General features: G+C 40.5%; 1 pseudogene; it reads left to right on the plus strand.

The window, feature by feature from the left end:
- The window catches only part of LOC117077758, a 38519-nt pseudogene extending 14539 nt beyond the window's left edge, over positions 1-23980 (plus strand).
- The last annotated feature ends 335 nt before the right edge of the window (positions 23981-24315 follow it).

Here is a 24315-nt window from a genome sequence, read left to right on the forward strand (position 1 = left end):
TTCTCTAATAACTGACCTCAAAGAAGCAGAAATTTATAATAGCCTGAAAAGATACAGAATAATAATCTTAGACTGGGCACAGTGAGTCATTCCTGTAATTCCAGCACTTTGGGAGGCTGAGGTGGGCAGATCACTTGAGGCCAGGAGTTCAAGACCAGGCTGGCCAACATGGTGAAATCCCATCTCTACTAAAAATATAAAACTTAGCTGGGTGTAGTGGCCCACACCTGTAATCCCAGCTACTTGGGTGGTTGAGGCACAAGAATTGCTTGAACCCAGGAGGTAGACGTTGTAGTGAGCCATGATCACACCCCTGTACTCCAGCCTGGGTGAAAAAGTGAGACTCTGTCTCAAAAGAAAAAAAAAAAAAAATGAGAAAACTCAGCAAGATGCAAGACAATACAGTTAGGCAATTCAATAAAATTAGGAAAATAATTTAGTATCCAGATCCTGAAAGTCCCCAAACTGTGTAAACTCAAAAAAGTCCTTTCTGAGGTACATAATAGTCAAAATGTGATAAAATATTTTACCCATAGAAGCAGCGTAAAGAATAATGTATCCAACACCTGTGTATTCACCTGTGTGCTCTCCTGCCCACAAGGAGATTGAGCACTGTGGGCTGAATAAGCAAGCCATGCCTTCAAGAGTCCCTTGGAGGGGTCAAGGGAACTATCTTGTCTCATTTGTATTAATTGATATTCCCCCAACAGTGTACAAATATACCATTTTCTCAACATATTCACCTACACTTGTTATCTTTTGCCTTTTTAATTATAGCTATTTTTAATAGGTTTGAGGAGATATCTCATTGTGGTTTTAATTTACATCTTTCTATTGATTAGTGATGTAGAACATTTTTAAATCTATCTAGTAGCCATTTGTATGTCTTCTTTTGAGAGGTATCCATTCAGTTACCCTGCCTGTCTCTCCCATTAGACGGGTAAGCTCCAGAATGGCAGAGAACTTGCATGATTTTGTTTAGTATTATATTTCCAGTTCCTAGCATAATACCTGACTCATACTGCTGGTGCAATAAATATTTACTGGATGAATCAGCAAGCAATCTGCTTTAATCTCTCCAGTTTACCAATAAAATAATGTTTCAAGCCCACACACAATAATATCACTCCTCAATTCAGAAATCTTCTTTGTGGTTCCACTATACCTTAGAATAAAGTCTATTCAATACTTCTTTTTTTATTATTATTATTATACTTTAAGTTCTAGGGTACATGTGCATAACGTGCAGGTTTGTTACATATGTATACTTGTGCCATGTTGGTGTGCTGCACCATCAACTCGTCAGCACCATCAATTTACCATTTATATCATGTATAACTCCCCAATGCAATCCCTCCCCCTCCCCCCTCCCCATGAAAGGCCCCAGTGTGTGACGTTCCCCTTCCCGAGTCCGAGTGATCTCATTGTTCAGTTCCACCTATGAGTGAGAACATGCGGTGTTTGGTTTTCTCTTCTTGTGATAGTTTGCTAAGAATGATGGTTTCCAGCTGCATCCATGTCCCTACAAAGGACGCAAACTCATCCTTTTTGATGGCTGCATAGTATTCCATGGTGTATATGTGCCACATTTTCTTAATCCAGTCTGTCACAGATGGACATTGGGTTGATTCCAAGTCTTTGCTATTGTGAATAGTGCTGCAATAAACATACGTGTGAATGTGTCTCTGTAGTAGAATAATTTATAATCATTTGGGTATATACCCAGTAGTGGGATGGCTGGGTCATATGGTACATCTAGTTCCAGATCCTTGAGGAATTGCCATACTGTTTTCCATAATGGTTGAACTAGTTTACAATCCCACCAACAGTGTAAAAGTGTTCCTATTTCTCCACATCCTCTCCAACACCTGTTGTTCCTGACTTTTGAATGATTGCCATTGTAACTGGTGTGAGATGGTATCTCATTGTGGTTTTCATTTGCATTTCTCTGACGGCCAGTGATGATGAGCATTTTTTCATGTGTGTCTGTGGCTGTATGAATGTCTTCTTTTGAGAAATGTCTGTTCATATCCTTTGCCCACTTTTTGATGGGGTTGTTGTTTTTTTCTTGTATATTGTTGAGTTCTTTGTAGATTCTGGATATTAGCCCTTTGTCAGATGAGTAGATTGCAAAAATTTTCTCCCATTCTGTAGGTTGCCTGTTCACTCTGATGGTAGTTTCTTTTGCTGTGCAGAAGCTCTTTAGTTTAATTAGAGCCCATTTGTCAATTTTGGCTTTTGCTGCCATTGCTTTTGGTGTTTTAGACATGAAGTCCTTGCCCGCCTATGTCCTGAATGGTACTACCTAGATTTTCTTCTAGGGTTTTATGGTATTAGGTCTAACATTTAAGTCTCTAATCCACCTTGAATTAATCTTCGTATAAGGGGTAAGGAAAGGATCCAGTTTCAGCTTTCTACTTACGGCTAGCCAATTTTCCCAGCACCATTTATTAAATAGGGAATCCTTCCCCATTTCTTGTTTCTCTCAGGTTTGTCGAAGATCAGATGGCTGTAGATGTGTGGTATTATTTCTGAGGACTCTGTTCTGTTCCATTGGTCTATATCTCTGTTGTGGTACCAGTACCATGCTGTTTTGGTTACTGTAGCCTTGTAGTATAGTTGAAGTCAGGTAGCGTGACGCCTCCAGCTTTGTCCTTTTGACTTAGGATTGTTTTGGCAATGTGGGCTCTTTTTTGGTTCCATATGAACTTTAAAGCCGTTTTTCCAATTCTGTGAAGAAAGTCATTGGTAGCTTGATGGGGATGGCATTGACTCTATAAATAACCTTGGGCAGTATGGCCATTTTCACGATATTGATTCTTCCTATCCATGAGCATGGTATGTTCTTCCATTTGTTTGTGTCCTCTTTGATTTCACTGAGCAGTGGTTTGTAGTTCTCCTTGAAGAGGTCCTTTACATCCCTTGTAAGCTGGATTCCTAGGTATTTTATTCTCTTTGAAGCAATTGTGAATGGAAGTTCATTCCTGATTTGGCTCTCTGCTTGTCTGTTACTGGTGTATAAGAATGCTTGTGATTTTGCCCATTGATTTTGTATCCTGAGACTTTGCTGAAGTTGCTTATCAGCTTAAGGAGATTTTGGGCGGAGACAATGGGGTTTTCTAAATATGCAATCATGTCATCTGCAAACAGGGACAATTTGACTTCTTCTTTTCCTAACTGAATACCCTTGATTTCTTTCTCTTGCCTGATTGCCCTAGCCAGAACTTCCAACACTATGTTGAATAGGAGTGGTGAGAGAGGACATCCCTGTCTTGTGCCAGTTTTCAAAGGGAATTTTTCCAGTTTTTGCCCATTCAGTATAATAGCTGTGAGTTTGTCATAAATAGCTCTTATTATTTTGAGGTACGTTCCATCAATACCGAATTTATTGAGCTTTTTTAGCATGAAGCGCTGTTGAATTTTGTCAAAAGCCTTTTCTGCATCTATTAAGATAATCATGTGGTTCTTGTCTTTGGTTCTGTTTATATGCTGGATTACTTTTATTGCTTTGCAAATGTTGAACCAGCTTTGCATCCCAGGGATGAAGCCCACTTGATCATGGTGGATAAGCTTTTTGATGTGCTGCTGAATCCGGTTTGACAGTATTTTATTGAGGATTTTTGCATCGATATTCATCAGGGATATTGGTCTAAAATTCTCTTTTTTTGTTGTGTCTCTGCCAGGCTTTGGTCTCAGGATGATGTTGGCCTCATAAAATGAGTTAGGGAGGATTCCCTCTTTTTCTATTGATTGGAATAGTTTCAGAAGGAATGGTATCAGCTCCTCCTTTTACCTCTGGTAGAATCCAGCTGTGAATCCATCTGGTCCTGGACTTTTTTTCGTGGGTAGGCTATTAATTGTTGCCTCAATTTCAGAGCCTGCTATTGGTCTATTCAGGGATTCAACTTCTTCCTGGTTTAGTCTTGGGAGAGTGTAAGTGTCCAGGAAATTATCCATTTCTTCTAGATTTTCTAGTTGATTTGCAAAGAGCTGTTTATAGTATTCTCTGATGGTAGTTTGTATTTCTGTGGGGTCGGTGGTGATATCCCCTTTATCATTTTTTATTGCGTCTATTTGATTCCTCTCTCTTCTTTATTAGTCTTGCTCGTGGTCTGTCAATTTTGTTGATTTTTTCAAAAAACCAACTCCTGGATTCATTAATTTTTTGAGGGGGTTTTGTGTCTCTATCTCCTTCAGTTCTGCTCTGATCTTAGTTATTTCTTGCCTTCTGCTAGCTTTTGAATGTGTTTGCTCTTGCTTCTCCAGTTCTTTTTATTGTGATGTTAGAGTGTCAATTGTAGATCTTTCTGCTTTCTCTTGTGGGCATTTTGTGCTATAAATTTCCCTCTACACACTGATTTAAATGTGTCCTAGAGATTCTGGTATGTTGTATCTTTGTTCTCATTGGTTTCAAAGAACATCTTTATTCTGCTTTCATTTCGTTATGTACCCAGTAGTCATTCAGGAGCAGGTTGTTCAGTTTCCATGTAGTTGAGTGGTTTTGATTGAGTTTCTTAGTCCTGAGTTCTAGTTTGATTGCACTGTGGTCTGAGAGACAGTTGTTATAATTTCTGTTCTTTTACATTTGCTGAGGAGTGCTTTACTTCCAATTATGTGGTCAATTTTGGAATAGGTGCGATGTGGTGCTGAGAAGAATGTATATTCTGTTGATTGGGGTGGAGAGTTCTCTAGGTGTGTATTAGGTCCGCTTGGTGCAGAGATGAGTTCAATTCCTGGATATCCTGGTAACTTTCTGTCTCGTTGATCGGTCTAATGTTGATAGTGAAGTGCTGAAGTCTCGCATATTATTGTATGGGAGTCTAAGTCTCTTTGTAAGTCTCTAAGGACTTGCTTATGAATTTGGGTGCTCCTGTATTGGGTGCATATATATTTAGGAGAGTTAGCTCTTCCTGTTGAATTGATCCCTTTACCATCATGTAATGGCCTTCTTTGTCTCTTTTGATCTTTGATGGTTTAAAGTCTGTTTTATCAGAGACTAAAATTGCAACCCCTGATTTTTTGGTTCTCTATTTGCTTGGTAGATCTTCCTCCATCCCTTTATTTTGAGCCTATGTATGTCTCTGCATGAGATGGGTCTCCTGAATACAGCAGAATGATGGATCTTGATCTTTATCCAGTTTGCCAGTCTGTGTCTTTAATTGGAGCTTTTAGTCCATTACATTTAAGGTTAATATTGTTATGTGTGAACTTGATCCTGCCATTATGATATTAACTGATTATTTGCTCCTTATTGATGCAGTCTCCTAGCCTCGATGGTCTTTACATTTTGGCATGTTTTTGCAATGGCTGGTACCGGTTGTTCCTTCCATGTTTAGGGCTCCTTCAGGATCTCTTGTAAGGCAGGCCTGGTGGTGACAAAATCTCTAAGCACTTGCTAATCTGTAAAGGATTTTATTTCTCCTTCACTGATGAAACTTAGTTGGCTGGATATGAAATTCTGGGTTAAAAATTCTTTTCTTTAAGAACGTTGAATATTGGCCCCCATCTCTTCTGGCTTGTAGAGTTTCTTTTTTTTTTTTTTTCTTTTTTTTTTTTGATTATACTTTAAGTTCTAGGGTACATGTGCATAACGTTATATCATGTATAACTCCCACTGCAATCCCTCCCTCCTCCCCCTCTCATGATAGGCCCCAGTGTGTGATGTTCCCCTTCCGAGTCCAAGTGATCTATTGTTCAGTTCCCACCTATGAGTGAGAACATGCGGTGTTTGGTTTTCTCTTTTGTGATAGTTTGCTAAGAATGATGGTTTCCAGCTGCATCCATGTCCCTACAAAGGACGCAAACTCATCTTTTTGATGGCTGCATAGTATTCCATGGTGTATATGTGCCACATTTTCTTAATCCAGTGTCACAGATGGACATTTGGGTTGATTCCAAGTCTTTGCTATTGTGAATAGTGCCGCAATAAACATACGTGTGCATGTGTCTTTGTAGTAGAGTAATTTATAATCCTTTGGGTATATACCCAGTAGTGGGATGGCTGGGTCATATGGTACATCTAGTTCTAGATCCTTGAGGAATCGCCATACTGTTTTCCATAATGTTGAACTAGTTTACAATCCCACCAACAGTGTAAAAGTGTTCCTATTTCTCCACATCCTCTCCAACATTATTGTTTCCTGACTTCTTAATGATTGCCATTCTAACTGGTGTGAGATGGTATCTCATTGTGGTTTTGATTTGCATTTCTCTGATGGCGAGTGATGACGAGCATTTTTTCATGTGTCTGTTGGCTGTATGGATGTCTTCTTTTGAGAAATGTCTGTTCATATCCTTTCCCCACTTTTTGATGGGGTTGTTTGTTTTTTTCTTGTATATTTGTTTGAGTTCTTTGTAGATTCTGGATATTAGCCCTTTGTCAGATGAGTAGGTTGCAAAAATTTTCTCCCATTCTGTAGGTTGCCTGTTCACTCTGATGTAGTTTCTTTTGCTGTGCAAAAGCTCTTAGTTTAATGAGATCCCATTGTCAATTTGGCTTTTGCTGCCGTTGCTTTTGGTGTTTTAGACATGAAGTCCTTGCCCATGCCTAGTCCTGAATGGTACTACCTAGATTTTCTTCTAGGGTTTTTATGGTATTAGGTCTAACATTTAAGTCTCTAATCCATCTTGAATTAATTTTCGTATAAGGGGTAAGGAAAGGATCCAGTTTCAGCTTTCTACTTATGGCTAGCCAATTTTCCCAGCACCATTATTAAATAGGGAATCCTTTCCCCATTTCTTGTTTTCTCAGGTTTGTCAAAAATCAGATGGCTGTAGATGTGTGGTATTATTTCTGAGGACTCTGTTCTGTTCCACTGGTCTATTTCTCTGTTGTGGTACCAGTACCATGCTGTTTTGGTTACTGTAGCCTTGTAGTATAGTTTGAAGTCAGGTAGCGTGACGCCTCCAGCTTTGTCCTTTTGACCTAGGATTGTCTTGGCAATGCGGGCTCTTTTCGGTTCCATGAACTTTAAAGCAGTTTTTTCCAATTCTGTGAAGAAACTCATTGGTAGCTTGATGGGGATGGCATTGAATCTATAAATAACCTTGGGCAGTATGGCCATTTCACGATATTGATTCTTCCTATCCATGAGCATGGTATGTTCTTCCATTTGTTTGTGTCCTCTTTGATTTCACTGAGCAGTGGTTTGTAGTTCTCCTTGAAGAGGTCCTTTACATCCTTGTAAGCTGGATTCCTAGGTATTTTATTCTCTTTGAAGCAATTGTGAATGGAAGTTCATCCTGACTTGGCTCTGCTTGTCTGTACTGGTGTGTAAGAATGCTTCTGATTTTGCACATTAATTTTGTATCCTGAGACTTTGCTGAAGTTGCTTATCAGCTTAAGGAGATTTTGGGCTGAGACGATGGGTTTTTCTAAAATACAATCATGTCATCTGCAAACAGGGACAATTTGACTTCTTCTTTCCTAACTGGATACTCTTGATTTCTTCTCTTGCCTGATTGCCCTAGCCAGAACTTCCAACACTATGTTGAATAGGAGTGGTGAGAGAGGGCATCCCTGTCTTGTGCCAGTTTTCAAAGGGAATTTTTCCAGTTTTTGCCCATTCAGTATGATATTAGCTGTGGGTTTGTCATAAATAGCTCTATTATTTTGAGGTACGTTCCATCAATACCGAATTTATTGAGCGTTTTTAGCATAAAGGGCTGTTGAATTTTGTCAAAAGCCTTTTCTGCATCTATTGAGATAATCATGTGGTTCTTGTCTTTGGTTCTGTTTATATGCTGGATTACGTTGATGATTTGCGAATGTTGAACCAGCCTTGCATCCCAGGGATGAAGCCCACTTGATCATGGTGGATAAGCTTTTTGATGTGTTGCTGAATCCGGTTTGCCAGTATTTTATTGAGATTTTTGCATCGATGTTCATCAGGGATATTGGTCTAAAATTCTCTTTTTTGTTGTGTCTCTGCCAGGCTTTGTTATCAGGATGATGTTGGCCTCATAAAATGAGTTAGGAGGATTCCCTCTTTTTCTATGATTGGAATAGTTTCAGAAGGATGGTACCAGCTCCTCCTTGTACCTCTGGTAGAATTCAGCTGTGAATCCATCTGGTCCTGGACTTTTTTTCGTGGGTAGGCTATTAATTGTTGCCTCAATTTCAGAGCCTGTATTGGTCTATTCAGGGATTCAACTTCTTCCTGGTTCAGTCTTGGGAGAGTGTAAGTGTCCAGGAAAATATCCATTTCTTCTAGATTTTCTAGTCGATTTGCGTAGAGGCATTTATAGTATTCTCTGATGGTTGTTTGTATTTCTGTGGGGTCGGTGGTGATATCCCCTTTATATTTTTATTGCGTCTATTGATTCCTCTCTTTTTTCTTATTAGTCTTGCTAGCGGTCTGTCAATTTTGTTGATCTTTTCAAAAAACCAACTCCTGGATTCATTGATTTTTTGGAGGGTTTTTTGTGACTCTATCCTTCAGTTCTGCTCTGATCTTAGTTATTTCTTGCCTTCTGCTAGCTTTTGAATGTGTTTGCTCTTGCCTCTCTAGTTCTTTTAATTGTGATGTTAAGTGTCAATTTAGATCTTTCCTGCTTTCTCTTGTGGGCATTAGTGCTATAATTTCCCTCTACACACTGCTTTAAATGTGTCCCAGAGATTCTGGTATGTTGTATCTTTGTTCTCATTGGTTTCAAAGAACATCTTTATTTCTGCTTTCATTTCGTTATGTACCCAGTAGTCATTCAGGAGCAGGTTATCAGTTTCCATGTAGTGAGCGGTTTTGATTGAGTTTCTTAGTCCTGAGTTTAGTTTGATTGCACTGTGGTCTGAGAGACAGTTTGTTATAATTTCTGTTCTTTTACATTTGCTGAGGAGTGCTTTACTTCCAATTATGTGGTCAATTTTCGAATAAGTGCGATGTGGTGCTGAGAAGAAGTATATTCTGTTGATTGGGGTGGAGAGTTCTATAGATGTCTATTAGGTCGCTTGGTGCAGAGATGAGTTCAATTCCTGGATATCTTGTTAACTTTCTTTTCGTTGATCTGTCTAATGTTGACAGTGGAGTGTTGAAGTCTCCCATTATTATTGTATGGGAGTAAGTCTCTTTGTAGGTCTCTAAGGACTTGCTTTATGAATCTGGGTGCTCCTGTATTGGGTGCATATATATTTAGGAGAGTTAGCTCTTCCTGTTGAATTGATCCCTTTACCATTATGTAATGGCCTTCTTTGTCTCTTTGATCTTTGATGGTTAAAGTCTGTTTTATCAGAGACTAGGATTGCAACCCTGCTTTTTCTGTTCTCCATTTGCTTGGTAGATCTTTCTCCATCCCTTTATTTTGAGCCTATGTATGTCTCTGCATGTGAGATGGGTCTCCTGAATACAGCAGACTGATGGGGTTGACTCTTTATCCAGTTTGCCAGTCTGTGTCTTTAATTGGAGCATTTAGTCATTGACATTTAAGGTTAATATGTTATGTGTGAACTTGATCCTGTCATTATGATAGTAACTGGTTATTTTGCTCATTAGTTGATGCAGTTTCTTCCTAGCCTCGATGGTCTTTACATTTTGGCATGTTTTTGCAATGGCTGGTACGGTTGTTCCTTTCCATGTTTAGGGCTTCCTTCAGGGTCTCTTGTAAGGCAGGCCTGGTGGTGACAAAATCTCTAAGCATTTGCTTATCTGTAAAGGATTTTATTTCTCTTCACTGATGAAACTTAGTTTGGCTGGATATGAAATTCTGGGTTGAAAATTCTTTTCTTTAAGAACGTTGAATATTGGCCCCCACTCTCTTCTGGCTTGTAGAGTTTCTGCCGAGAGATCTGCTGTTAGTCTGATGGGCTTCCCTTTGTGGGTAACCCGACCTTTCTCTCTGGCTGCCCTTAAGATTTTTTCCTTCATTTCAACTTTGGTGAATCTGGCAATTATGTGTCTTGGAGTTGCTCTTCTGGAGGAGTATCTTTGTGGCGTTCTCTGTATTTCCTGAATTTGAATGTTGGCCTGCCCTACTAGGTTGGGGAAGTTCTCCTGGATGATATCCTGAAGAGTGTTTTCCAACTTGGTTCCATTTCCCCCTCACTTCAGGCACCCCAATCAGACGTAGATTTGGTCTTTTTACATAATCCCATACTTCTTGCAGGCTTTGTTCATTTCTTTTTCTTCTTTTTCTTTTGTTTCTCTTCTCGCTTCATTTCATTCATTGATCCTCAATCGCTGATACTCTTTCTTCCAGTTGATCGAGTGGTTACTGAAGTGTGCATTTGTCACGTATTTCTCGTGTCATGGTTTTCATCTCTGTCATTTCGTTTATGATCTTCTCTGCATTAATAGTCTAGCTGTCAATTCTTCCACTTTTTTTTCAAGATTTTTAGTTTCTTTGCGCTGGTACGTAATCCTCCTTTAGCTCTGAGAAGTTGATGGACTGAAGCCTTCTTCTCTCATCTCGTCAAAGTCATTCTCTAACCAGCTTTGATCCGTTGCTGGCGATGGGCTGCGCTCCTTTGCAGGGGGAGATGCGCTCTTATTTTTGAATTTCCAGCTTTTCTGCCTGCTTCTCCCCATCTTTTTGGTTTTATCTGTCTCTGATCTTTGATGATGGTGACGTACTGATGGGGTTTTGGTATAGGTGTCCTTCTGTTTGATAGTTTTCCGTCTGACAGTCAGAAGGACTGTCTGTTGGTCTGTTGGAGATTGCTTGAGGTCCACTCCAGACCCTGTTTGCCTGGGTATCAGCAGCAGAGGTTGCCAAAGATAGAATATGCTGAACAGCGAGTGTACCTGTCTGATTCTTCCTTTGGAAGTTCCTCTCAGGGATGACTCCACCCTGTGAGGTGTGGGGGTCAGTCAGACTGCCCCTAGTGGGGGATGTCTCCCAGCTAGGCTACTCAGGGGTCAGGGACCCACCTGAGCAGGCAGTCTGTCCGTTCTCGGATCTCAACCTCCGCGTTGGGAGATCCACTGCTCTCCCCAAAGCTGTCAGACAGAGTCGTTCGCCTCTGCACCGCCCCCGCTGCTTTCCCTATTGGACCTCAGCTGTGGCTGTCCCCAGAGGTGGAGTCTACAGAGACAGGCAGGTTTCTTGAGCTGCTGTGAGCTCCACCCAGTTCGAGCTTCCCAGCGGCTTTGTTTACCTACTTAAGCCTCAGCAATGGCGGGCGCCCCTCCCCAGCCTCGCTGCTGCCTGCGGATAGATCGCCGCAGACGGCTGTGTTAGCAGTGAGGGACGCTCCGTGGGCGTGGGACCCTCCCGGCCAGGTGTGGGATATATTCTCTGGTGTGCCTGTTTCCTTAAAGCGCAGTATTGGGGTGGGAGTTACCCGATTTTCCAGGTGTTATGTGTCTCAGTTCCCCTGGCTAGGGAAACGGATTTCCTTCCCCTTGCGCTTCCAGGTGAGGCGATGCCTCGCCCTGCTTCAGCTCATGCTGGTCAGGCTGCAGCAGCTGACCAGCACCGATTGTCCGGCACTCCCTAGAGAGATGACCCCAGTACCTCAGTTGAAAATGCAGAAATCACCGGTCTTCTGTGTTACTCGCGCTGGGAGTTGGAGACTGGAGCTGTTCTATTCGGCCATCTTCGCTTGTAGAGTTCTGCGGAGAGATCTGCTGTTATCTGATGGGCTTCCTTTGTGGTAACCCGACCTTTCTCTCTGGCTGCCTTAAGATTTTTTCGTCATTTCAACTTGGTGAATCTGGCAATTATGTGTCTTGGAGTTGCTCTTCTGGAGGAGTATCGTTGTGGCGTTCTCTGTATTTCTGAATTTGATGTTGGGCTGCCCTACTAGGTTGGGGAAGTTCTCCTGGATGATATCCTGAAGAGTGTTTTCTAACTTGGTTCCATTTTCCCCTCACTTTCAGGCACCCCAATCAGACGTAGATTTGGTCTTTTTACATAATCCCATACTTCTTGCAGGCTTGTTCATTTCTTTTCTTCTTTTTCTTTTGGTTCTCTTCTAGCTCATTTCATTCATTTGGTCCTCAATCGCTGATACTCTTTCTTCCAGTTGATCGATGTCGGTACTGAAGCTTGGGATTTGTCATGTATTTCTCTTGTCATGGTTTTCATCTCTGTCATTTCGTTTATGACCTTCTCTGCATTAATTAGTCTAGCTGTCAATTTCCACTCTTTTCAAGATTTTTAGTTTCTGTGCTGGGTACGTAATTCCTCCTTTAGCTCTGAGAAGTTTGATGGACTGAAGCCTCTTATCTCTCGTCAAAGTCATTCTCTGACCAGCTTTGATTCGTTCCTGGTGATGGCTGCGATCCTTTGCAGGAGGAGAGCGCTCTTTGTTTTGAATTTCCAGCTTCTCTGCCTGCTTTTTCCCATCTTTGTGATTTTATCTGTCTCTGATCTTTGATGATGTGACGTACTGGGGTTTTGGTTATAGGTGTCTTTCCTGTTTGATAGTTTCTTCGACAGTCAGACCCTCAGCTGTAGGTCTGTTGGAGATTGCTGAGGTCCACTCCAGGCCCTGTTTGCCTGGGTATCAGCAGCAGAGGTTGCAGAAGATAGAATGTTGCTGAACAGTGAGTGTACCTGTCTGATTCTTACTTGGAAGCTTCCTCTCAGGGGTGTACTTCAACATGTGAGGTGCGGGGTGTCAGACGCCCCTAGTGGGGGATGTCTCTCAGTTAGGTACTCAGGGGTCAAAGACCCACTTAGCAGGCAGTCTGTCCGTCTCAGATCTCCCTCCGTTTTGGGAGATCCATTGCTCTCTTCAAAGCGTCAGACAGAGATGTTTGCAATCTGCAGAGGTTCTGCTCATTGAGGGATCCCAGCCTACTCCTCACTTCAACTGTTTCTTTCTTTCTTTTTTTTTTTTTTGAGTCTCTATTTCTTTTTTTTTATTATTATTATACTTTAAGTTCTAGGGTACATGTGCACAATGTATAGGTTTATTACATATGTATACTTGTGCAATGTTGGTGTGCTGCACCGTCAACTCATCAGCTTTCTTGCTCTGCTCTCCACCCCAAGTCAGTCACAGCATAATTATTGCCATTCTCCAAATGTGCCATCCTCTTTCATTTCTCTTTACTTTTATGGATGCTATTTTCTATCATGTGATATCATTTTTCTTTTTTCTTCAACCAACAAGTGCTTATTAACCCTTCACAGGGTATGCCAGTTGTCATCTTCTCTGTGAAGATTTTTCCCACCTCCATTTTAGTAAGCAAAAAGCACTTTTCACTTACTTTTTTACAACAGTTACTACATTGTTTGTTCATTACCTGTTTTTCTCTTGTCTCTTTTCCCTTCCCCAGACCATACTCTTTGAGGGCAGATATTAATATTACTCTTTTATGCACCTGACCTGGTATAGAACATAATAAAGTAACTGCATGTTTCCTTGCTTACTTCTCCAAGAAAATGCTAATGCATCTTTTGCCAAGCCTTGATCATCCCCCAAGGCTGGCATGACTGGAGAATCAAATGTCATGAGTTCAGAGAAAGGAAATCTCAGCATTGGCATGAGTAAGTCAAAACAGTTTAAAAACAAGACAAAAACAACAAACAAAAGTACTTTATTTAGCAACTGAGACTTGAAGCTTGAGATATAAGGGAAGGGGCAGTAAAGGAACGGCTAGAGAATGTAATGAATTTGATTTTAGACATTTTGAACTTAGTGACAGCTTTATATAGAAATAGAGGTGTCCTGAAGGCAGTTGGAAATATGATACTGAAGTGCAGATGAGAGGTTACAGCTAAATATATAGTTAGTCACTAATTTACAAAGTTATCATATTTCAAAACTTCACTTGTAAGTTTTGGTGTAATAACTCAAAATGTAGTTTTTCATAGAGGCAATACTATAAGTGGTGATTATGTCTATTAGCCCACAATGTATATTTAATCTTGTTCTGTAACTGAAATAACATATATTTGCAATAAATAGTATAAAATATTATTGCAATTTTAGTTATTAAAATGGAAAAACAATAAAACTGAATAAGAAAAATTCCCTGTTTGAATACCAGTACTTGAGGTAATAACAAATTTAAACACAGTAATTTGCAGAATTTGATAGAATTTCATGGAGATTCTGAATGAGATCTGTAGACACTTTCAAAGGCTTTAGAGCTTTATTTTTTATGTTTTAGGAAGAAGGTCTTACTCTGTCATCTAGCATGGAGTGAAGTGGTGTGATCATAGCTCACTGCAGCCTCAAACTCCTGGGTTCAAGTAGCCCACATACCTACAGCTGCTTAGTGACTGGAAGTACAGGTGCATGCCACCTGCCTGTCAATTTTATGATAGAGTGTTTTTTAAATTGCTTATTTCTGTTAAAAACATCAGGATTTTGTATCACTAGTACTACCCTTCCCTTGCTTTCTGGCCTTCATTGGGATTATTAGGGCCTCACAGATAGAAAGAAAAAGAAAAACATCGAAATCAAGAAAAGGATTGAGAGTATTTCCAAAGATCACTGAGCAGTGGTTGATAAAAAGGAGAGACCAAATGTTTCAAGAAGGTGCTCATCAAAAAATTGTCTGAGGAATTACCTTGAGCTGTCAACCATAAAAGACAAACAAACTTTAACATGTTCATACAGGCCGGGCGCGGTGGCTCAAGCCTGTAATCCCAGCACTTTGGGAGGCCGAGACGGGCGGATCACGAGGTCAGGAGATCGAGACCATCCTGGCTAACACGGTGAAACCCCGTCTCTACTAAAAAATACAAAAAACTAGCCGGGCGAGGTAGCGGGCGCCTGTAGTCCCAGCTACTCGGGAGGCTGAGGCAGGAGAATGGCGTAAACCGGGAGGCGGAGCTTCCAGTGAGCTGAGATCTGGCCACTGCACTCCAGCCCGGGCGACAGAGCGAGACTCCGTCTGAAAAAAAAAAAAAAAAAAAACAACAAAACAAACAAACAAACAAACAAAAAAAAAAAAACATGTTCATACATTCATTAAACAAGCAAACAATATTCTCCTATAAGGACATCAATGTAGAAAGATTGTCAGCGATGTTACTGGTTGTTTCAAAGTATCATCATCCCAAAATGACTTGGTTGCTATTCAAAGTGAGTGTGGAATGGTAAAGTAACATGTAGTTATCCAGTTGGAGATTGGAGGGGAAAGCAGTATAGAAACAGCTGCGGATATGCAAGACATATTTTTTAAAGCTAGTGTTTGCAACTAGAGAAATAATTACAAAAATGGGCAAAAGATCTGAATAGAAACTTTTCAAAGGAAGACATACAAATGGCAAACAAGTAAATGAAAAGGTGCTGAACATCATTAATCATCAGAGAAATGCATATAAAACTACAATTAGATGCCATCTTACCCCCGTTAAAATTACTTTTATCCGAAAGTCAGGCAATAACAAATGCTGGTGAGAATGTGAAGAAAAGGGAAATTAGATTAGTACAACCAGTGTAGAGAACATTTTGGAGGTTTCTCAAAAACTAAAAGGAGAGCTAACACACAAGCCAGCAATTCCACTTCTAGATATATACTCAAAAGAAAGGAAATCAGTAAATGGAAGAGATATCTAAACTCCTATGTTTATTGCAGCATTGTTTACCATAGCCAAGATTTGGAAGCAACCTAAATGTCCATGAAGAGATGAATGGATAAAGAAAATGTGGTACATATAAACAATGGAGTACTATTCAGTCATAAAAAAGAATGAGATGCTGTTATTAGCAGCAACATGGATGGGATTGAATGTTGTTATTTTAAGTGAAATAAGCCAGGCACAGAAAGACAAACTTTGCATGTTCTTGCTTATTGGTGGAAGTGAAAAGTTAAAACAATTGGAACAGTAGCAGCTCTGGTCTGCAACTCCCAGTGAGACCAATGCAGAAGGTGGGTAATTTCTGCATTTCCAACTGAGGTACCCAGTTCATCTCATTGGAACCGGCTAGGCAGTGGACGTGACCCATGGAGAGTGAGCATCAGCAAGTTGGGGTGACACTTTACCTGAGAAGTGCATGGAGTGGGGGGACCTCCCTCCCCCAGTCAAGGGAAGAGATGAGAAACTGTGCTACCCACCAGGAGTACTACACTTTTCCCATGGAGTTTTGCAGTCTTCAGATCAGGCCCTGTACCACCAAGCCCTGGGTCTTAAGCATGAAACTGTGTCACTATTCAGGCAGGCACTGAGCTGCAGGAATTTTTACATACTCCAGTGGCACCTGGAACTCTAGGGAGACAGGATAACCATTCACTCCAGTGGAAATGGGGCTGAAGCTGGGGAGCCAAGCAGTCTCACTCAGCAAGTCCCACTTACACGGAACCCAGCAAGCTAAGAATCACTGGCTTGAAATCCCCATTGCCAGCACAGTAGTCTGGAGTTTGCCTGGGATGACCAAGTTCTGAGAGGAGGGAAGTGTGACTGCCATTACTGTGGCTTTAGTAGGTGCTTGTCTCCTGACAGTGCTAAGGAGACTTGGAGGTTTGGACTGGGCAGAATTCCCCACATTACAGCAAAGCTGCTGTGCCCAGACTCCTTTAGATTCTTCCTCACCAGGCAGGGCATCCCTGCAGGAAGTCCATCAGCTCCAGTCAAGGGCTTATAAACATAATTCTCATCTCCCTAGTATAAAGCACCTGGGGGGAGGGTTGGCCATAGTCCCGGGTTCAGCAGACTTAATTTTTCCTTCCTGCTAGCTCTGAAGAAATCGGTTGATCCCAATGAGGGGTATTCCCCCAACATAGTGATATGGGAGCGGGGCAGGGAAGTCATGGGAAGGGAAGGGTCTGGTCCCTGGCTAGGGCTTCACCCCCAGGCCTGTGCCCACAGACCTAGGTGAGGACAAGCATTTCTGTTTTTATGCCCAAATGTTGCATTTTCCAAGAACACCCTGGCATACCACATCCCCATCCTGTGCCTATTAAAACCCTGAGACCCTAGTGGGCATGCACACGAGCAGCTAGATGTTGAGAAGAACGCATCACTGGGAGAAAACACAAGCAGGTGGATGTCGAGAGAATGTTAGGAGGAGCATGCCAATGAAAGAGCACACTGACAGACACTGGCAGGCCAGCAGGCATCGACCAGCAGAACTATGCGGAGTTTCTCTGGGGTGGTTGGAAAGGAGCCCAGCTGCTAAGTGGCCCATCTCCAGGGGAAAACTACCTTCCCACTCTATCCCCTTCTGGCTCCCCAATCTGCTGAGAGCTACTTCCACTCAATAAAATCTTGCACTCATTCTCCAAGCCCACATGTGATCTGACTCTTCTGGTACACCAAGGCAAGAAACCCCAGGATACAAAAAACCCTCTGTCCTTGTGATAAGGCAGAGGGTCTAATTGAGCTGACTAACACAAGCTACCTACAGATGGCTAAACTAAAAGAGCACACAATAACACACACACACTGGGGCCTCAGGAGCTGTAAACATTCACCCCTAGATACTGCTGTCAGGTCAGAGTCCCACAACTTGCCCATCTGCCTGCTTCTCCTAGGGGTTTGAGCACTGGGGCAACAAAGAAGGGAGTCACACCCCCATTGCATGTCCTGTGAGGAGGATAAGGAAACTTTTCCCATTTCAACAATACACCAGTCCTGCAAAGGGACAGACTGCCTCCTTAAGAGGGTCCCTGACCCAGTGCCTCCTGTCTGGGTGAGACCTCCCAACAGGAGTCAACAGACACCTCAGACAGGAGAGCTCTGGCTGGCATCAGGTTGGTGCCCCTGTGGGAAAATCTTCTGGAGGAAGGAGCAGGAAGCAATCCCTGCTGTTCTGCAACCTTCACTGGTAATACAAGGCAAACAGGGTCTAGGGTCTAGAGTGGACCCCAGTAAATTGCAGCAGACCTATAGAAGAGGCACCTGACTTTTAGAAAACAAACGACAACAACAACAACAAAAAACACAAATAAAAAGTAACAACAACATCAACAAAAAAGACCCCACAAAAACCCATCCAAAGGTCATCAGCCTCAAAGATCAGAGGCGGATGAGGAAAAATCAATGAAGATGAGGAACAATCAATGAAGATGAGGAAAACAATAAAGATGAGGAAAAAACAATGCAAAAATGCCGCAAATTCCCAAAGCCAGAATGCCTCTTCTCCTCCAAATGATTGCAACACTTAACCAGCAAGGGCACAGAATGGGGCTGACACTGAGATGGATGAACTGATAGAAGTGGGCTTTAGAAAGTGGGTAATAATGAATTCGATTGAGCAAAGGATTAAGTTCTTACCCAATGCAGAAGCTAAGAACCATGATAAAAGATTACAGGAGCTGTTAACTAGAAAAACCAGTCCAGAGAGAAACATAAACGACCTGATGGAGCTGAATAACACAACACAAAAACTTAATGATGCAAAAACAAGCATTAATAGTCAAATAGACCAAGCAAAGCATAAAGACTATCTTGCTGAAATAAGGCAGGCAGACAAGATTAGAGAAAAAAGAATGAAAAGGACAAACAAACCTCCGATAATTAGGGACTATGTAAAAAGACTGAACCTACAACTAATTGGAGTACCTGAAAGAGATGGGGAGGATGGAGAAAAGTGGAAAACATACTTAATGGTATAATCCAGGAGAACTTCCCCAACCTAGCAAGACAGGCCAATATCCAAATTCAGGAAATCCCAAAAACCCTAATAAGATACTTCATGAAAAGTTCTACCTCAAGACACATTATCATCAGATTCTCTAAGGTAAAAATGAAGGGAAAAAATGTTAAGGACAGAAAGAGAGAAAGGCCAGGTCACCTGCAAAGGGAAGCCCATCAGATTAACAGCTAACCTCTTAGCAGAAACCCTGCATCCCAGAAGAGATTGGGGGCTAATATTCAAAATTCATAAAGAAAAGAAATTCCAACCCAGAGTTTATTTGGCCAAATAAGCCTCATAAGCGAAGGAGAAATAAAAGCTTTTTCAGACAAGCAAATGCTAAGGGATTTTGTCACCACCAGGCCTTCCTCAAGGAAGCACTAAACATGGACAGGAAAAACCATTACCAGCCACTACAAGAACATACTGAAATACACAGACCAATGACACTATGAAGCAACAACATTAATAAGTCTGCAAAACTAACCAGTGAGCATAATGATGAGAGATTCAAATTCACACATAACAAGATTAATCTTAAATGTAAATGGGCTAAATGCCCCAATTAAAAGACACAGAATGGCAAGCTGGATACAAAGACAAGACCCATTGGTGTGCTGTATTCAAGAGACACATCTCATGTGCAAAGACACACATAGACTCAGAGTAAAGGGATGGAGGAAAATTTACCAAACAAATGGAAAGCAGACAAAAGCAGATGCTGCAATACTAGTTTCTAACAAAATAGACTTTAAACCAACAAAGGTCAAAAAAAAAAAAAAAAGAAAAAAAAACAAAGAAGGGCATTACATAATGTTAAAGGGTTCAATTCAATAAAATAAGCCAACTACATTAAATATATGTGCACCTAATACAAGAGCACCCAGATTCATAAAACAAGTTCTTAGAGACCTACACAGAGACTTAGACCCCTACACAATTATAGTGGGAGATTTTAATACCCTACTATCAGTATTAGACACATCATGAAGACAGAAAATTAACAAAGATATTCAGAATTTGAACTCAGCTCTAGACAAAGTGGACCTGATAGATATCTACAGAACTCTCCACCCAAAAACAACAGAATATACATTTTTTTAGCACCGCATGACACTTACTCTAAGATTGATCACATAATTGGAAATAAAACACTCCTCAGCAAATGCAAAAATCCTGAAATCATAACAAACAATCTCTCAGACCACAGCACAATCAAATGAGGACTCAATATTAAAAAGCCCACTCAAAACCACACAACTACATGGAAATCGAACAACATACTCCTGAATGACTCCTGGGTAAATAATGAAATTAAGGCAGAAATCAAGAAGTTATTTGAAAACAATGAGAAAAAAAGAGACAATGTACCAGAATCTCTGGGACACACCTAAAGCAGTATTAAGAGGGAAATTTATAGTACTAAATGCCCACATTGAAAAGCTAGAAAGATCTCAAATCTACACCTAACATCACAACTAAAAGAACTAGAGAAACTAGTTCAACCATTATGGAAATCAGTATGGCAATCCTCAAGGATCTAGAACTAGATGTACCATATGACCCAGCCATCCCACTACTGGGTATATACCCAAGGATTATAAATTACTCTACTACAAAGACACATGCACACGTAGTTTATTGCGGCACTATTCACAATAGCAAAGACTTGGAATCAACCCAAATGTCCATCTGTGACAGACTGGATTAAGAAAATGTGGCACATATACACCATGGAATACTATGCAGCCATATAAAAGGACGAGTTTGCGTCCTTTGTAGGGACATGATGCAGCTGGAAACCATCATTCTTAGCAAACTATCACAAGAAGAGAGAACCAAACACCGCATGTTCTCACTCATAGGTGGGAACTGAACAATGAGATCACTTGGACTCGGGAAGGGGAACATCACACACGGAGCCTATCATGGGGAGGGGGGAGGAGGGAGGGATTGCATTGGGGAGTTACACATGATATAAACGTTATGCACATGTACCCTAGAACTTAAAGTATAATAAATAAATAAATAAATAAATAAATAATAAATCCATGCAAAAAAAAAAAAAAAAAAAAAAAGAACTAGAGAACCAAGAGCATACAAACTCCAGAGCTAGCAAAATACAGGAAATAACTAAGCTTAGCGTGGAACTGAAGGAGACAGAGACACGAAAAAACCCTTCAAAAAAAATCTACAAATCCAGGAACTGTTTATTTGAAAAAGTCAACAAAATAGACCACTAGTAAGATTAATAAAGAAGAAAACAAAGAAGTTTCAAATAAACACAATCAGAAACGATAAAGGGGATACCACCACTGTACCCAAAGGAATACAAATAGCCATCAGAGAATACTATAAACACCTCTATGCAAATAAACTAGAAAATCTAGAAGAAATGGATAAATTCCTGGACACCTACACCCTCCAAAATCTGAACCAGAAAGAAGTTGAATCCCTGATTAGACCAATAACAAGTTCTGAAATTGAGGAAGTAATAAATAGCCTACCAAAAAGAAAACAAAAACAAAAAACACGTACAGATGGATTTTCAGCTGAATTCTACCAGAGATATAAGAGGAGCTTATACCATTTCTTCTAAAACTATTACAAACAATTGAAAAGGAAGGACTCCTCCCTAACTCATTTTATGAGGCCAGCATCATCCTGATACAAAAAATTGGCAGAGATACAACAACAATAACAACACAACACTTCAGGCCAATATTCATGACGAACATTGATGCAAATATCCTCAATAAAATACTGGCAAACCGAATCCAGCAGCACATAAAAAAAATCTTATGCACCATGATCAAGTTAGCTTCATCCATGGGATGCAAGGCCAGTTCAACATACAAAAATCAATAAACGCAATTCATCACAAAAATAGAACTAAAGGGAAAAACCACATGAATATCTCAATAGATGCAGAAAAGGCCTTGAATTGATAAAATTCAACCTCTTCATGTTTAAAACTCTCAATAAACTGTGTATTGATGGAACATACCTCAAAATAATAAGAGTTATTTATCACAGATCCACAGCCAATATCATACTGAATTTCAAAAGCTGGAGGCATTCCCCCTTGAAAACTGGTACAAGACGAGGATGCCCTCCCTCATCCCTCTTATTTAACGTAGTGATAGAAGTTCTGGCCAGAACAATCAGCAGAGAAAGAAATAAAGCATGTTCAAATAGGAAGAGAGGAAGTCAAATTGTCTTTGTTTGTAGATGGCATAATCCTATATCTGAAAGACCCCATTGTCTCAACCAAAAGTTTCTTAAGCTGTTGAGCAAGTTTAGCAAAGTCTCAGGATACAAAATCAACGTGCAGAAATCACAAGCATTCCTATACACCAACAACAGATGAGCAGAGACCCAAATCATAGATGAGCTCCCATTCACAATTACCACAAAGAAAGTAAATACCTAGAAATACAGCTAACAAGGGAAGTGAAGGACCTCTTCAAGGAGGACTACAAACAACTGCTCAAAGAAATCACAGAGGACACAAGCAGATGGAAAACCATTCCATGCTCATGTATAGGATGAATTAATATCACAAACATGGCCATAGTGCCCAAAGTAATTTATGGATTCAATGGTATTCCAATTGACCTACCACTGACATTCTTCATAGAATTAGAAAAAAAAAAAAAAAACTATTTTAAAATTCATATAAAACCAAAAAAGAGGTCACTTAGCCAAGACAATCCTAGGCAAAAAGAACAAAGGTGGAGGCATCACACTACCCTACTTCAAACTATACTACAAGGCCACAATAAACAAAACAGCATGGTACTTGTACAGAAACAGGCACATAGACCAATGGAAGAGAATAGAGAACTCAGAAGTAAAACAGCACATCTACAATCATCCCATCTTTGACAAACCCCCCAAAAACAAGCAATGGGGAAAGGATTTCCTATTTAATACATAGTGCTGGGAGAACTGGCTAACCATAGGCAGAAAATTGAAACAGGATTCCTTTCTTACAACTTACACAAAAATTAACTCAAGCTGGATTAAAGACTTAAATGTAAAACCCAAAATCATAAAAACCCTAGAAGAAAATCTAGGCTGTGTCATTCAGGATATAGGCATGTGCAAAGACTTTATGATGAAATTGTTGAAAGCAATTGCAACAAAATCAAAAATTGACAAATTGGATCTAATTAAGCTAAATAGTTTCTGCACAGCAAACAAAACTATTACCAGAGAGAGAAGACAATCTATAGAATGGGGGGAAACTGTTGCAATCTATCCATCTGACAAAGGTCTATTATCCAGAATTTACAAGGAACTTCACCAAATTTACCATTAAAAATAATACAATCCCATTGAAAAGGGGGCAAAGGACTTGAACAGACACTTCTGAAAAAACTGAGACATTCATGAGGCCAACAAACCCATGAAGAATAGCTCAACATCACTGATCATTGGAGAAATGTAAATAAAAAACACAATGAGATACCATCTCATGCCGGTCAGAATGTCAATTATTAAAAAGTCAAGAAACAACAGATGCTAGCAAGGTTGAAAAGAAATAAGAACACTTTTACACTGTTGGTGGGAATGTGAATAAGTTCAACCATTGTGGAAGGTAGTAGGGTGATTCCTCAAAGATTTAGAACCAGAAATACCATTTGAGCCAGCAATCCCATTCCTGGGTATATACTCAAAAGAATATAAATCATTCTATTATAAAGATACATGCATGCATATGCTCACTGAAGCATTATTCACAATAGAAAAGACATGGAATCAACCCAAATGCCCATCAATGATAGGCTGGATAAAGAAAATGTGGTACATATATACCAAGGAATACTATGCAGCCATAAAAGGGCACTAGATCATGTCCTTTGCAGAAACATGGATGAAACTGGAAGCCATTATCATCAGCAAACTAACGCAGAAACAGAAAACCACCCACTGCCACCCAGGGAACAGCTGGTGAGGACTGCCATTCTGAGGACCGTCCTGATGAGCTTGGGCCCTCTCTTGCTTAACAAGCCTTAAGGGTAAAAGCTGTTAAACTGGAGAAGGAAGTCCAGGATTTAACGGTGAGATACCAGAGAGCTGTAGCTGATTGTGAAAACATAAGGAGGCGAACCAGAGATGTGTGGAAGATGCCAAAATATTTGGAATCCAGAGTTTCTGTAAGGACTTGGTGGAGGTGGCTGACATTTTGGAGAGGACTACAGAGTGCATTTCTGAAGAATCAGAGCCTGGGGACCAGAAGCTCACTCTGGAGAAGGTCATCCAACGGTTGTCACTTTTAGAAGCAAAGCTGAAAAGTGTGTTTGCCAAGCATGGCCTGGAGAAACTGACACCCATTGGTGACAAATATGATTCCCACGAGCATGAATCCTCTGTCATGTGCCAGCTGGTGTGGTGCAGTCTGGCACCATGGCATTAATAAGACAAGATGGTTACAAACTTCATGGCTGCACCATTAGGCTTGCCCAGGTAGAAGTGGCAGTGGAGTCTCAGAGAAGACTGTGAAGAGGCCATCAGGAACTCAATGTTCTCCCAGAGCGCAGTCACCTGTGTTTCATTTATTTAGTAAAGTAGGTTTGTATTGTACATGAGGTACTTCATGCGATATGTTTTGGATTTAGTCATACTGGTTTTATTTCTAAGATATTCTATTGATTTAATGTGACCTGTTTGGTCTCATCAGAAGTCTTATCATTGGGAATTTGAACAGTGTGATGAGTCTTCCGATGGCCTTTATGAAAACATGGTTAGCAAAATTGGTACTCTGATGAATTTGAATCCAAAATTATTTTAACTATGTGTTTTCAACTACATGTTCCTTCCTAGTGGTCCCTATAACA

Source organism: Trachypithecus francoisi, unplaced genomic scaffold, assembly GCF_009764315.1.
Source record: "Trachypithecus francoisi isolate TF-2019V2 unplaced genomic scaffold, Tfra_2.0 Lachesis_group6, whole genome shotgun sequence".
NCBI lineage: Eukaryota > Metazoa > Chordata > Mammalia > Primates > Cercopithecidae > Trachypithecus > Trachypithecus francoisi.